General features: G+C 38.2%; 1 pseudogene; it reads right to left on the reverse strand.

Annotated features, from left to right (window-relative positions):
* Positions 1-7,676: 7,676 nt before the first annotated feature.
* On the reverse strand, positions 7,677-10,188 carry LOC125364012 (annotated as a pseudogene).
* Positions 10,189-11,428: the final 1,240 nt, after the last annotated feature.

Below are 11,428 nucleotides of genomic sequence, written 5' to 3' on the forward strand. Positions count from 1 at the left end.
AGCAGAGAACAAAACCAATAATTTTCCCTGATGTCAGGGAAGGTTATAGGACCTCAGAGAATTGCAGCAAGTGTTTCAAGAAATGCACAATCACGGCAGCCGTCTTTGTCCATGTGTCTGCTTTGTGAGTGAGAAGCTTTATTTTAGTTTCCTACTTTATACCAGATGGGTTAAGGATCTCATATATCAAAGACTGACTGGCAAGAAAAATTGATATACAGAGGGGTAAAGATACCAACATTAAGCTCTCAATTTCTGAATCATACACAACATCTGATATACCTTTATTGTTAATTCTGAGTCTGACGAAGCCAATGCAAATCTGATGGCAACTGTAGCATACCAGTCAGTAGAAATTCAAAAACTCCTGGATGGTGAACATCTTCATTTTCTGGGCCAGTAAGAAATCTTGATGTTTCCACAAAACAGTACATATAAAGAGGGGTTTGACTGGTTGTATCTGAGCAGAGCATTCTTTAACATTCTAATTTTCTTCACCATAAAAATTTACCCTGAAGATTTGTGTTTGTGAGTCTTTGATGATTTCTTGAAGAGAAAATTCATCAGTTTCTTTCTAAATGCAGAGTCTGACACGTCCTGAGGATGAAGAAAGACACTCCACATTTCATTAGAAAGCAATTTTGTTCAATGATTTTAGCATAAATATGAAAGTCACAAAAACTATTATCTTGTGATAACTGGTCTATTTAACAAGTTCATGGCTTAGACCTATTCTCTGTCAATAGAAGTGTAATGATAATTTATTTTCTTTTATTACTTAAAAAAATAAAATCAGTGAAAATCTACTGAGCCACTACTATGTGGAAAACATTTACTAAACTTCATGCAAGAATACAAAAGGGACTGTGTTTCTTCATGTAAAAGGGTTTTGGTAAAGTATAACAAAAGAGATATAAAAAGTAACAAAAATGCAAAACAAAACAAAAAAAACAACAAGAAACAAAATAACCTCAGAAAAAACTAAGGTAAACTTAGAAGAATGAGGTAGGATGATTACAAAGTCCAAGAGATCCTGTGATAATCAAAAAAGATATTGCTTAATAAAAACAAATTAATTCATAGTATTTAACTAAGATAGTCTGACTTTTTCCCCTACTAACAGCTCCTCTTTCTTCCCATTTAGTCTTTGCATCTTACCTGATTAAGTGAATTTGAAAACTTGGGTGCTTCCTACTTTAGTGCAGGCAGAGAGTTCCAGCCTCTTATTCTTCAAGTCCCTTGCACATGTATGGAAACACTTTGTACTGGAAACATTCCCAGAACACCAAGCCAAGTTCCTGTTCTTTCAAGCTGTTTTAAATCTTCTTGGGAGTCATTCGGATTTCTCTAGAGAGCCTGAATGAATGGGAAATTTTGTTTGTTTGTTCATTTGTTTATTTATTTTTTATTTATTTATTTTGAGAGTCCTTGGCTTTGGACTCAGGGCCTGAGCACTGTCCCTGGCTTCTTTTTTTTTTTTTGCTCAAGGCTAGCACTCTGCCACTTGAGCCACAGCACCACTTCTGACTATTTTCTGTATATGTGGTGCTGGGGAATTGAACCCACGGCTTCATGTATATGAGACAAGCACTCTTGCCACTAGGCCATATCCCGAGCCCTCATTTGTTTATTTATTTTAGTGACAATATTATACTCTAAGATAACTGTGGGGTCTGAAATTACTCAACTGGCACTCTAACACTTTAGCCAAGTTTCTAGAACTCTTTATTTGCTGGTTGTGTTAGAGATTGAATCTTTCAGGCATGTTTGGCCTGTCTTTGAACTGCGATTTTTCTGGATTTCAGTCTTCTAATTAGCTGGGATTAGGTAAGTGAGCCATCAGTGTCATCAGTCTTTGCAAAACATCAGCTTCATCATTCTAGGTCCTTAAAGTTGAACCACTAATTCCTCTTGAAATTTCCATTTATTCTGACATCTTGCTTTCTACTTGCTAAACCTGATTATTTTACTCGTTAAATTAGGTTTGTTTTGCCAAAGTCCAACACTTGACCTTACCTCCAAATACTGTCTGTGTTTCACTCTGAAATACACTGGTTTTATACACTAAATTCAAAATTTTAACTGATAGCGTTGACCTTGATAGTGACATTGGATTAAATTTCACAAAGTTAACTAGAATCTAGGGCCTGGACTACTAAACCTTACACTTAGTGCCCAGATTATGCCCAATAAGCAAAAATAAATCAATAAAATCTTGTGGCAGCTGTAACAGGGGGTGGGGAATCCATTGATGGCATGTTTTCCTGAATCTGGGCGACATTCACACTCCGCTCAGCTCCACTCATTGCCACATGCCACTGTGCTTTGCCGTCCCCCATTCGTACAACTACTGCAAATGGTATCATTTTGCAACTAATTTACTCGCTTAGTTTTGGCCATTAGTCATTCCCAATATCCTCAATCTGCAGGTAATTTTCCACATTATTAGTTACCCACCTGTCTTATTAAACTGGACTTTCTGAAACCCTGTGTGCCTGCATTTTCTGCACCTTTAGATCGAGCAAATAATTGCCCGTACCTGGATGGAAGAATTTAATAGGAAGATTATAGTTGATTCCAAAAGTTAATAACTATAGCATCTGGTTTCCCTTTTTAACATTTAAATGATAAATTCAGTGTTCATGGAGAGAGAAAGAGAATGAGTCAGCTCACCAGAGTCTAAAATCTTTTTTATCTGTTGTGGTGAGGTTAAATAGAAATGAATAGAAAGCTGATTTTAATCATTCTACTAATGTACATCAACTTTCACCTTAAGAATAGCATCTTGATCATATTAAGGGTGGGGGGGAACTGTTCCTGTTAGTATCAGACTTTCCATTCTAATAAAGAAGATGGCCAAGTGCTCAGCATTCATGCAACCTTGCTGATATCTGTGGTTGCTCTCAATGAGAGTCTACAGCTGCTCTGAGACTTCTTAGACTCATTTTCCTTCACATCTCCATAAAACCATCTGCACAGGATGCCTTTTAAATCTTACTTGGCAAAACTTTCAGCATTATTTTCTAAACCAGGTCAGAAAAAAAATACATACATACATATATATATATATATATATATATATATATATATATATATATCCAGACATTCGGCACTAAGGGCCAGGATTGCAATTTGCCAGGAGTCTAAGGAAAGAACCTTATTTGCAATTAAATTGACATTCATTTTTATCAAAAATAAATGTGTCTGGCCACAACATTTACTTGGAGTTATAAGTTTGATTTTCTTTTCTTTTTTTTTTTTTTTTTGAAAAGGACTCCATGTTTGCCAGTAATGAAAACAGAGAGCCAAAATATTTCCAAGAGTTCTCACACATAGTTTTCTTACACATGCCATAATCAATCTCTGAGACTTCAGGAAATTTTATAGGACACATAAACTGGAGAAGAGGACAACTTGACAATCTTGGTATTGTGGCATTTTAATGTTGATTTAATCATCAAATGATCTCAGAACTCTTGATTTGTTTACCTCTTCCGTAGAAATTTTCTTCCTAACACTTGTAAAGAAAAAGGTATCCTCCTATGTTATTCAGTGATACTTAACCAGGCAAAGAGATTTATGTAACAGGAGAAATGAATAATGGTAGCTCATTTTAGTATTAGAACATTTGAACACATACTAGTTATCCTACTCAATGGCTTGTATAGAGTGGAATTATTATTTTGAGAATTGCTTACTTCTCTAAACTTGTTTTTTAAAAATTGCTTACTCCTCCAAATTTTAAAACAATATCTATACCACTGATTTCTCATATATAATTGCCATTAATTTTCTACTTGTGTGTTATTCCCTTGCCTACTGAGCAGGACCATTAATTCACTATGGACAGGGATTTAGACCAGGAATAAGTAAATCATAACCCACATGCATAACTCAGTTGACCATGTGCTATTAAAATCAAGTCTTATTGAAATTAAGGGACACTTCTTTGATATGTATTATTGATGGTAAGTAAGAAGGGTATCCTAGAGATTGCATAGTCCTTATTGCCAATAATATGTAACTTCTGGTATCTTCAGGGAATAAAATAATTCATTGATCTCTGATATAATCTGCCTGGTATTTTTTTTTCCAGTTTTCCTGGTTATGTTCTGTTGCTTTGATTCTCAACATGATCTAAAGACACTGCCACTTTAAGGATAGGCAGACTCTGATGCATCTTTATTCTTTAAAAATCTAAGAATTATTAAATATATTATCTTTGTTGTGAGATTACCTCCCGTCTTTAGGTATTATAGCAAAATTGTAAATCTAAGTCTGACTCAATTTATGGTGAATGATTTCCAAGTACCTCAGGCATTCTGGTGTAAATATGTCTTTTCAACCCACATTCCTGGAAAAAAAAAAAACAACAACTATCTTTATGTTAAAGAAAAACAGCAACAAACCCAAACCAAAAGAGTATCATTAAGATGACTTGTATCTAATTTCTGATGCTAAGAGGCCTCTGATATTGTTCATGTAACCACTCGATCCTTCACAATTCAGCTGCTACACATACGTAGTATAGAAATTAATTTTTTTTTTTTTTTTGGCCAGTCCTGGGCCTTGGACTCAGGGCCTAAGCACTGTCCCTGGCTTCTTCCCGCTCAAGGCTAGCACTCTGCCACTTGAGCCACAGCGCCGCTTCTGGCCGTTTTCTGTATATGTGGTGCTGGGGAATCGAACCTAGGGCCTCGTGTATCCGAGGCAGGCACTCTTGCCACTAGGCTATATCCCCAGCCCCATAGAAATTAAATATTTTATAAGCTACCTTTTTTCCTTCTTACAATAACCATGGCCTGAAAATATATACACAGGGATATTGAATAAATAGTACAGTATTGGGTAGAGCTTTATAGATAAATGTCTAGCTAATTTTATTTCTTCATTTGTTTTCAGACAGAATCTGTAACTCCATATTTAATTGTTAGACTTCAGTACAACTAATATGGTTACCTAGTACATATAAGCTTGTCAGGACATTTGATTATTTGGTTGAGTACCTCACACAAAAATCATTAGTTACAGGATGCTGTTTAAATGTTGTTATGCTGTGTGGTTTTATAAATTGATGGAAATGGACATATGCCTGGAGTTTGCAGGTATAAGCTTCCCCTCTTGTGTTCAAGATCATAGACACATGACAGGAGATGTAAAACCAAACATCCATTCATCTTTCTGAAAGAGCTTACATAGTGAGGCTCCCCTGCCTACTTCATAGCACCTTTATATCTGATTCACATTCTTAGAATCTTTTCCGTTCTCCAACTTGTTTTAAAATGAGTCAACCCGACTTGTAGCAAAAAGGTCTCTGAAATTCTAGCAGCCACTAAAACTCAGCAACTGTCAGAACAAAAAAAAATGATGAGGAAAAGAACAGAACTTGAAATGAGAAAGCAGTTGTCTGGAGCCACTGGGAATCCATTGGCGTGGAACCAGATGAACTAAAATCCACAGGTCTGTTTCCAGCAAAAACAGGTGAAGACAGGGTCTGAGAGAAGTGTGAAAATAGTTCTTCAGCCACAATCTGCAATGAATGGCTCCCAAGGTGCCCTCCTACATCTGTTCAGCATTTTAGCAGAAAGGAATTTCAGGTCTGATGTTCTGAAAGATAACAGTCAGCTTATATAAGGAAATATAGTGGTGAAATCTTGATTATGTCCCCTTCCAAAGATAATGCAATAACATTCTTTTCAATTCTTTCATTTTCAAAAAAATAACATAGGAAGAAATAGTAAATTATTAATTAGCAACTTCTATTGGATGGACATTGTTACTTAGAAAAAGTAGGACGATTCAAACTGAAAGTGTATTTGAATATAAGGATGTAAATTTATGTATGCCCCTTTACCTGTAGTCCTTTGGCAAATGCTTTCTGTTTTCTTTCGTTTATTTCTTTCAGAGAAGAGCAAGAGAAACAGTTATATTATACTGTGCTAGACTCATGGGAAAAGTTATGCAAAGTGAATAAGAAAATAGCCCTTGCCCTTCAGAACTAGAGCATGATGGGAAGTTTCAATGTGATATATTCCACTCAAGTCACTGTCTGGTGGAGAGTCTCTAAAGGAAATATTATGTTGCAGCATCCTTGAAAATCCTGAGAAATTAAAGAAGACCGTTAAGTAGTAGACCATCAGAGTAATCAAAAACCATCTTTGTTTCTCATTTTGCCAATTATATGAGTAATATATATATTAAAGCATTGTCCTTGTAAGATAAGTAGAATACACATAAGCTAAAAGAAAACAAAAGAAATTTTCACCATTCAATGGAAAGCAATTGATATGTGTGATTTTATCTTTTCCAATACAATCATCTGAAAAAAGAACACCTATCTATGGCCAGGAACTGACAGACCAAGTAAATTAAGCATGCTGATTGAGTGAAAATATCAAAGATAATTTTATTTTCCTGTAATTATCATCTACACCTCAGGTTTCAATGACATTGATAAAATCTTTAGGGGTTTTAAACATTATTTTTGACCTTAAGAATATCAGACTGCATTATCTATAATTCATCTAAAATACAATATTAATATCAAGGACAATAACTTATAACATGTGTTTAGTGAGAAGTTTCTGTCAGTTTATACTTTTCCATATTACTTTATGTAATAATTGTAATGCTACTGTTTTAAACCTTGGCTTAAACATATTTGCATAAGTATATATGAGGAGCAATTGGAAAGCTTTGTTTTCTGCATGATGGTTAGGATTACTTTTGAGTCCAAATTGAAAAATGTTATTTGCTATGGCCTAGGAAAAATATTATTTATATTGTTTCTTAAAAGCATTAATATGGATGAAATAAAAATAGACAAACTAACAATGTCAAACTTGACATTTCATGTGCTGAAAACTGTTATTATTTTTTTCCTTCTGATCACAATGTAGCATATACTGCTATGGAAAGCTGTATATATTCTTGTAATCCAAACAAGAGAGTATCCATAATATCTAATCAAGTCATAGAAGACTTAAGATTATGGGAAGGGTTTGCTCCCTGATTATGATCTATAGATAACCTTTATTTTGTGATGACCCACATAATCTAAAACCCATGAAATGAAATGAAATCACTGTTTTTCTTCTTGAGTCTGTTAGCAGCCCCCCGCCCCCCCCCCTGCCCCGCCAGATGAAAGTGTCTCTCAGGGTTCTTTTTCAATACCAGATCACTGAACAAACTCTTTAATCCAGTAGCCTTAAACCAAAAGAGCTAAGACCAGCGCAGGTCAAACACCTCATCTGATTGAAGATCCTGCTGCTAGTGCTACTATCTGAGAATATTGACTCAACTTCTCTCTCTCTCTCTCTCTCTCTCTCTCTCTCTCTCTCTCTCTCTCTCTCTCTCTCCCTTTTAGACACAGACATTGGGTTTATTTTTTTGGATTGTGACCAAAGTCAGTAACAGACAACTTCAGTTCCCCAGAAGCCCCCTGAAGTAAATTCAACCAGCTGGTTTACAAAAGAATCTCATATCTCTTGTCCCAGACAGCACAGTGCTGCCTTGCACTGTGCAGACAGATCTTCAGCAGCTCCTGTGTCTTCTTGTCCTCTTAATTCTAAGACAGTGAGACTCTCTCTTACCAAGATTATCAATATATTCTTTATTCTTAAATACTGTCAGTTTTTAGTTAATCGTAGAAGCCACTTCAGAAAGGACAGGACAGTGGCTGTGTCCACTGCACATTCCACTGCCTACTGCTTTGTTCACGCAGCTAAGGGGCCTGCAGGAGCATATAATCACAGCAATTAGAGCCCACAGTGAGATGAGTAACTGCCTACCCAACCCATGATGCTATTCTCTGACAACAAATGGTTCTTTTTGAAGAGCTGAGTTCATGTCAGCTCCAGAGCCTCAGAAAGAAAGCATTTGTACACTCAGTACTGTCCAATGGGTAATACTTATCAGAAAAATCTAAAGCATACTATTCAATCTTGAATCCAAACTTCTGGTCCAGCAGCATAGCAGGGTGTTTGCTGAGACGTGAAGGGTCACATCCTTGCCCATGTAGGCTTGAATCAGTTGATAAATCATGAAAGTTGCAAACCCTGCTCTTCTCCATTCAGGATGCACCAACAGAAATTCATTATATTTCCCATCAGGAGCCATGAAGCCAAAGGCAATGATGATTTCTTATAAAGGACAACAACACTAAGATCTGGATCCCGCAAGCACTCAGACAGATCAGAAAAACTCTCGACACATAGAATTGATTGTTGGAATGTGATTTGGTCCGACATAGCAGTACTCAAAAGATGCTTCATGCTCAGGTGTTCAGTGAGGGTCACTCTTGTGCAAGTGAGAATGAATCTGTGACAGGAGCTGTCGTTAGGGTGGCTTTGTCTCATAATCACACCTGATATAAGGATTAAAGATTCCAGAAGTATAAGGGCTGATAATACTCTGGTCCAAAGCCATATCTTCTGATCCCACCAAGCAATATAAAAATTTGGTTGTCTGATGCCAAAATCCTTTCCTAGATGGTAAAGCAGTCTGGTATCAGTCCAGGAACCTGAAGTCCTGACAGATAGTCCTGTAAGTGGCTTGTCCAGATGGAAGCCTGGAAACTCCTCCTTCTCTGGCTCCATAAATCCTATCAACTAAAAAAAAAGACAACAGTCACAACTTCATCCTAATCAAAAAGTAATAATCAGGCTGGGGATATGGCCTAGTGGCAAGAGTGCCTGCCTCATATACATGAGGCCCTGGGTTCGATTCCCCAGCACCACATATACAGAAAATGGCCAGAAGTGGCGCTGTGGCTCAAGTGGCTAGCCTTGAGCAAAAAGAAGCCAGGGACAGTGCTCAGGCCCTGAGTCCAAGCCCCAGGACTGGCCAAAAAAAAAAAAAAAAAAAAGGAATAATCCCCTCTTTTCGCTTGCCTGACAATCAGTTCCACTTCAGTCTCCGAGGTTCCAGTGTCATGGCCACTGCACTGGGACAAGCTTCCAGCCTCTTGAGAAGCAGCTTTTCCTCAAAGATCCTCACAGGAATATACTTGTGCCCTTTAGGCTTCGTGTACTTCTCCAGGGGAGGTTTTCTCTTTTCTCAAGCCCTTGTGTGCATAGAGGTTTTTGAATCTGTATCTTTGCTGTCTGCATCCATACTACCTGGCTTTTCTTCCTCACTCTCTACCTCTTGCTTTATATGTTCAGGGGCTCTGACTTTCTTTCTGCCTCCTGCTGGTCCAGAAGCTGCAGACCCAGCTAGGGGTAGGACATAATCCCTGGGTCTATAGCACCATCACTTTTCATTTCATTATCATCATGGATCAAGGCTTAAGGGGGCATCACATCTGGAATCAGATCTGGTTCTGATAGCAAACTAGGTGTGGTAAAATGAGAGGCTGGTGTCCCAGAGGCAGGGAAATCCAGTGATGGAGAAGGAGAACTGGTCAGGAGCATTCTGTCAGAAGAGCTCAAGGATGAAAATTCAATCATTTCTCCTTTCTCAAGAATCACATCTGGTCTAAAGTCATGGCTTACGAATTTTACAGGGGTGGAAGAGGTGCTTCTGTCAAGAAAGCCTGCTCCTTCCTTCTGGGCTCTTCGAATGTCTTTTGCTTCCTGCGTTCAAGATGTTTTCTCTTTTAATCCCATGGCAGATTTCACAGGATTTAGACTTGCCCATTTTCTGAGACCCTCCACAGTAATGATGAAATACAACATTAGTTTTGGGGGCTTTTCCTTTCAAAGTGGAGGCAGACAACGTCTCTCACTTGGGTTTCATTGTTGGAGGCTTGTTATGAACAAGTTTCCACCATCCAGGTACTCCAAAGTCCTGAGCACCTGAACGGAAATACATAGGACATCCCACCCTATCCAAAGTCCTGAGCACCTGAACGGAAATACATAGGACATCCCACCCTAAGGCAGCCTGCTACTGTGCTCCACCATGCTGATGTCTTCTTCCTATTTCCCAGTTAAAAAGTCCAATGTTTCTCAATAAAAGCACAGATATTCAATTTCCATCTGAAATAACCTTGATGTCCACTTCCTTCCAGAAACAAGTTGTACATTGCCAACATAACAACTTGCTGCCATGTTAGCTTCAGCCAATTGTACTGTTCCTTGCTATCTGCTGAGCAATCTGAACAAGTAACCCTGAAAAGGTTATCACCCTTAAGGTAACTGATCTGTTCCCTCAGCTGACTGTCTGGTATCTCTTTCTGGCACTTGCCACAGAAGTAGGACAGCTGCTCTTCCACACATGATATATTTCCTTCATCACTGCTGAGGGAATCCCCACTGTGGTCGTGTGATAAGTCCACTGATGTCTGATCCCCCGATTCTACGATCAGGAGAGTGTCTCCTTCCACCACTCCCTCCTCCAGCCTTACTGAGCTAGATGTTCTTGTGGCTTCATCATCATGTTGACTTATCAAACTGCTCAGGTGGAAATTATTATCGATCCTTTCCTTTTCACAGGTTCAGAAGAGCTTTTTAGTAATAACTGTAAGCTCAAGACACTGAGTGGGCCAAGGGCTGTTACTAGAATCCTACAGACAGAAACTCTTTATATAAGTATCTGCCCCAAATACTTCAAACATAATGAGTCCTTAAAGAAGCAAACTAGAATATAGGATACACTGTCCTTTCTATCTGATCAGAATTTAGGACAGTGACCAAAAAATGGCTGTTAAAAACAAAACAAAACAAAACAACAACAACAACAAAAAAACCAACTAAGCTATTCTCTATAACACAACACACACAACTCAGCACTGTATGTCCTGGTATTTCACATTCATTGAAAGACATGTTTTTTGAGATCTTTTTTCCAACAACATCTTCTTTATTTCTGCTTCAAGTTGTTCAGTCAAAATAATATGTTCTCCTAAAAGACCAATGTTTTGTTTTTTCCAATTTTGCCTCTCAATGTCTCTGATTACACCATCACGAAGCCTCTGCCAGTCCTGCCACTGCTTCAGATGCATGCCTACCACCATGGCTGCCATCAGGAGCAAGAGGCCCACTACTGCTTTCGAGCTTCTCGACAACCCAGCGCCTGCTGCCAAGGCCTCCTTCTGACCCTTGCCCCGAGTCACCATGGCTGCAGCTGACAGCGTACCCTCCAAATTCTCTAAGTCTTTACTTATCCCTATGTGAAAAAGAGATATATGGAGAAGACAAGCATGTTTTCTAGGTCTCTTCAGAAAACAAATATTTATTTTGGAATCATCTCCTTACTAGTTTCCCACTTTTGAATGCCAGTAGACATAGGTGGGCCCTTCCTTTTGATTCCTTACCCTGGAAATAACAGCACTACTGCTAAATTCTCCTACCGGTTACTCATGTCTGTTCCCTGGACTTGCCAACATCTGAAAACACTTCTTGCCATCCAAGAGTCTGTCACCTCCTACCTTGATGGCAGCTGTCTCTACTGGGAGCACACAATTTAATAGCACGATGCTGATGGA

This window comes from Perognathus longimembris, chromosome 15, assembly GCF_023159225.1.
Source record: "Perognathus longimembris pacificus isolate PPM17 chromosome 15, ASM2315922v1, whole genome shotgun sequence".
In the NCBI taxonomy this organism is placed as follows: Eukaryota; Metazoa; Chordata; class Mammalia; order Rodentia; family Heteromyidae; genus Perognathus; species Perognathus longimembris.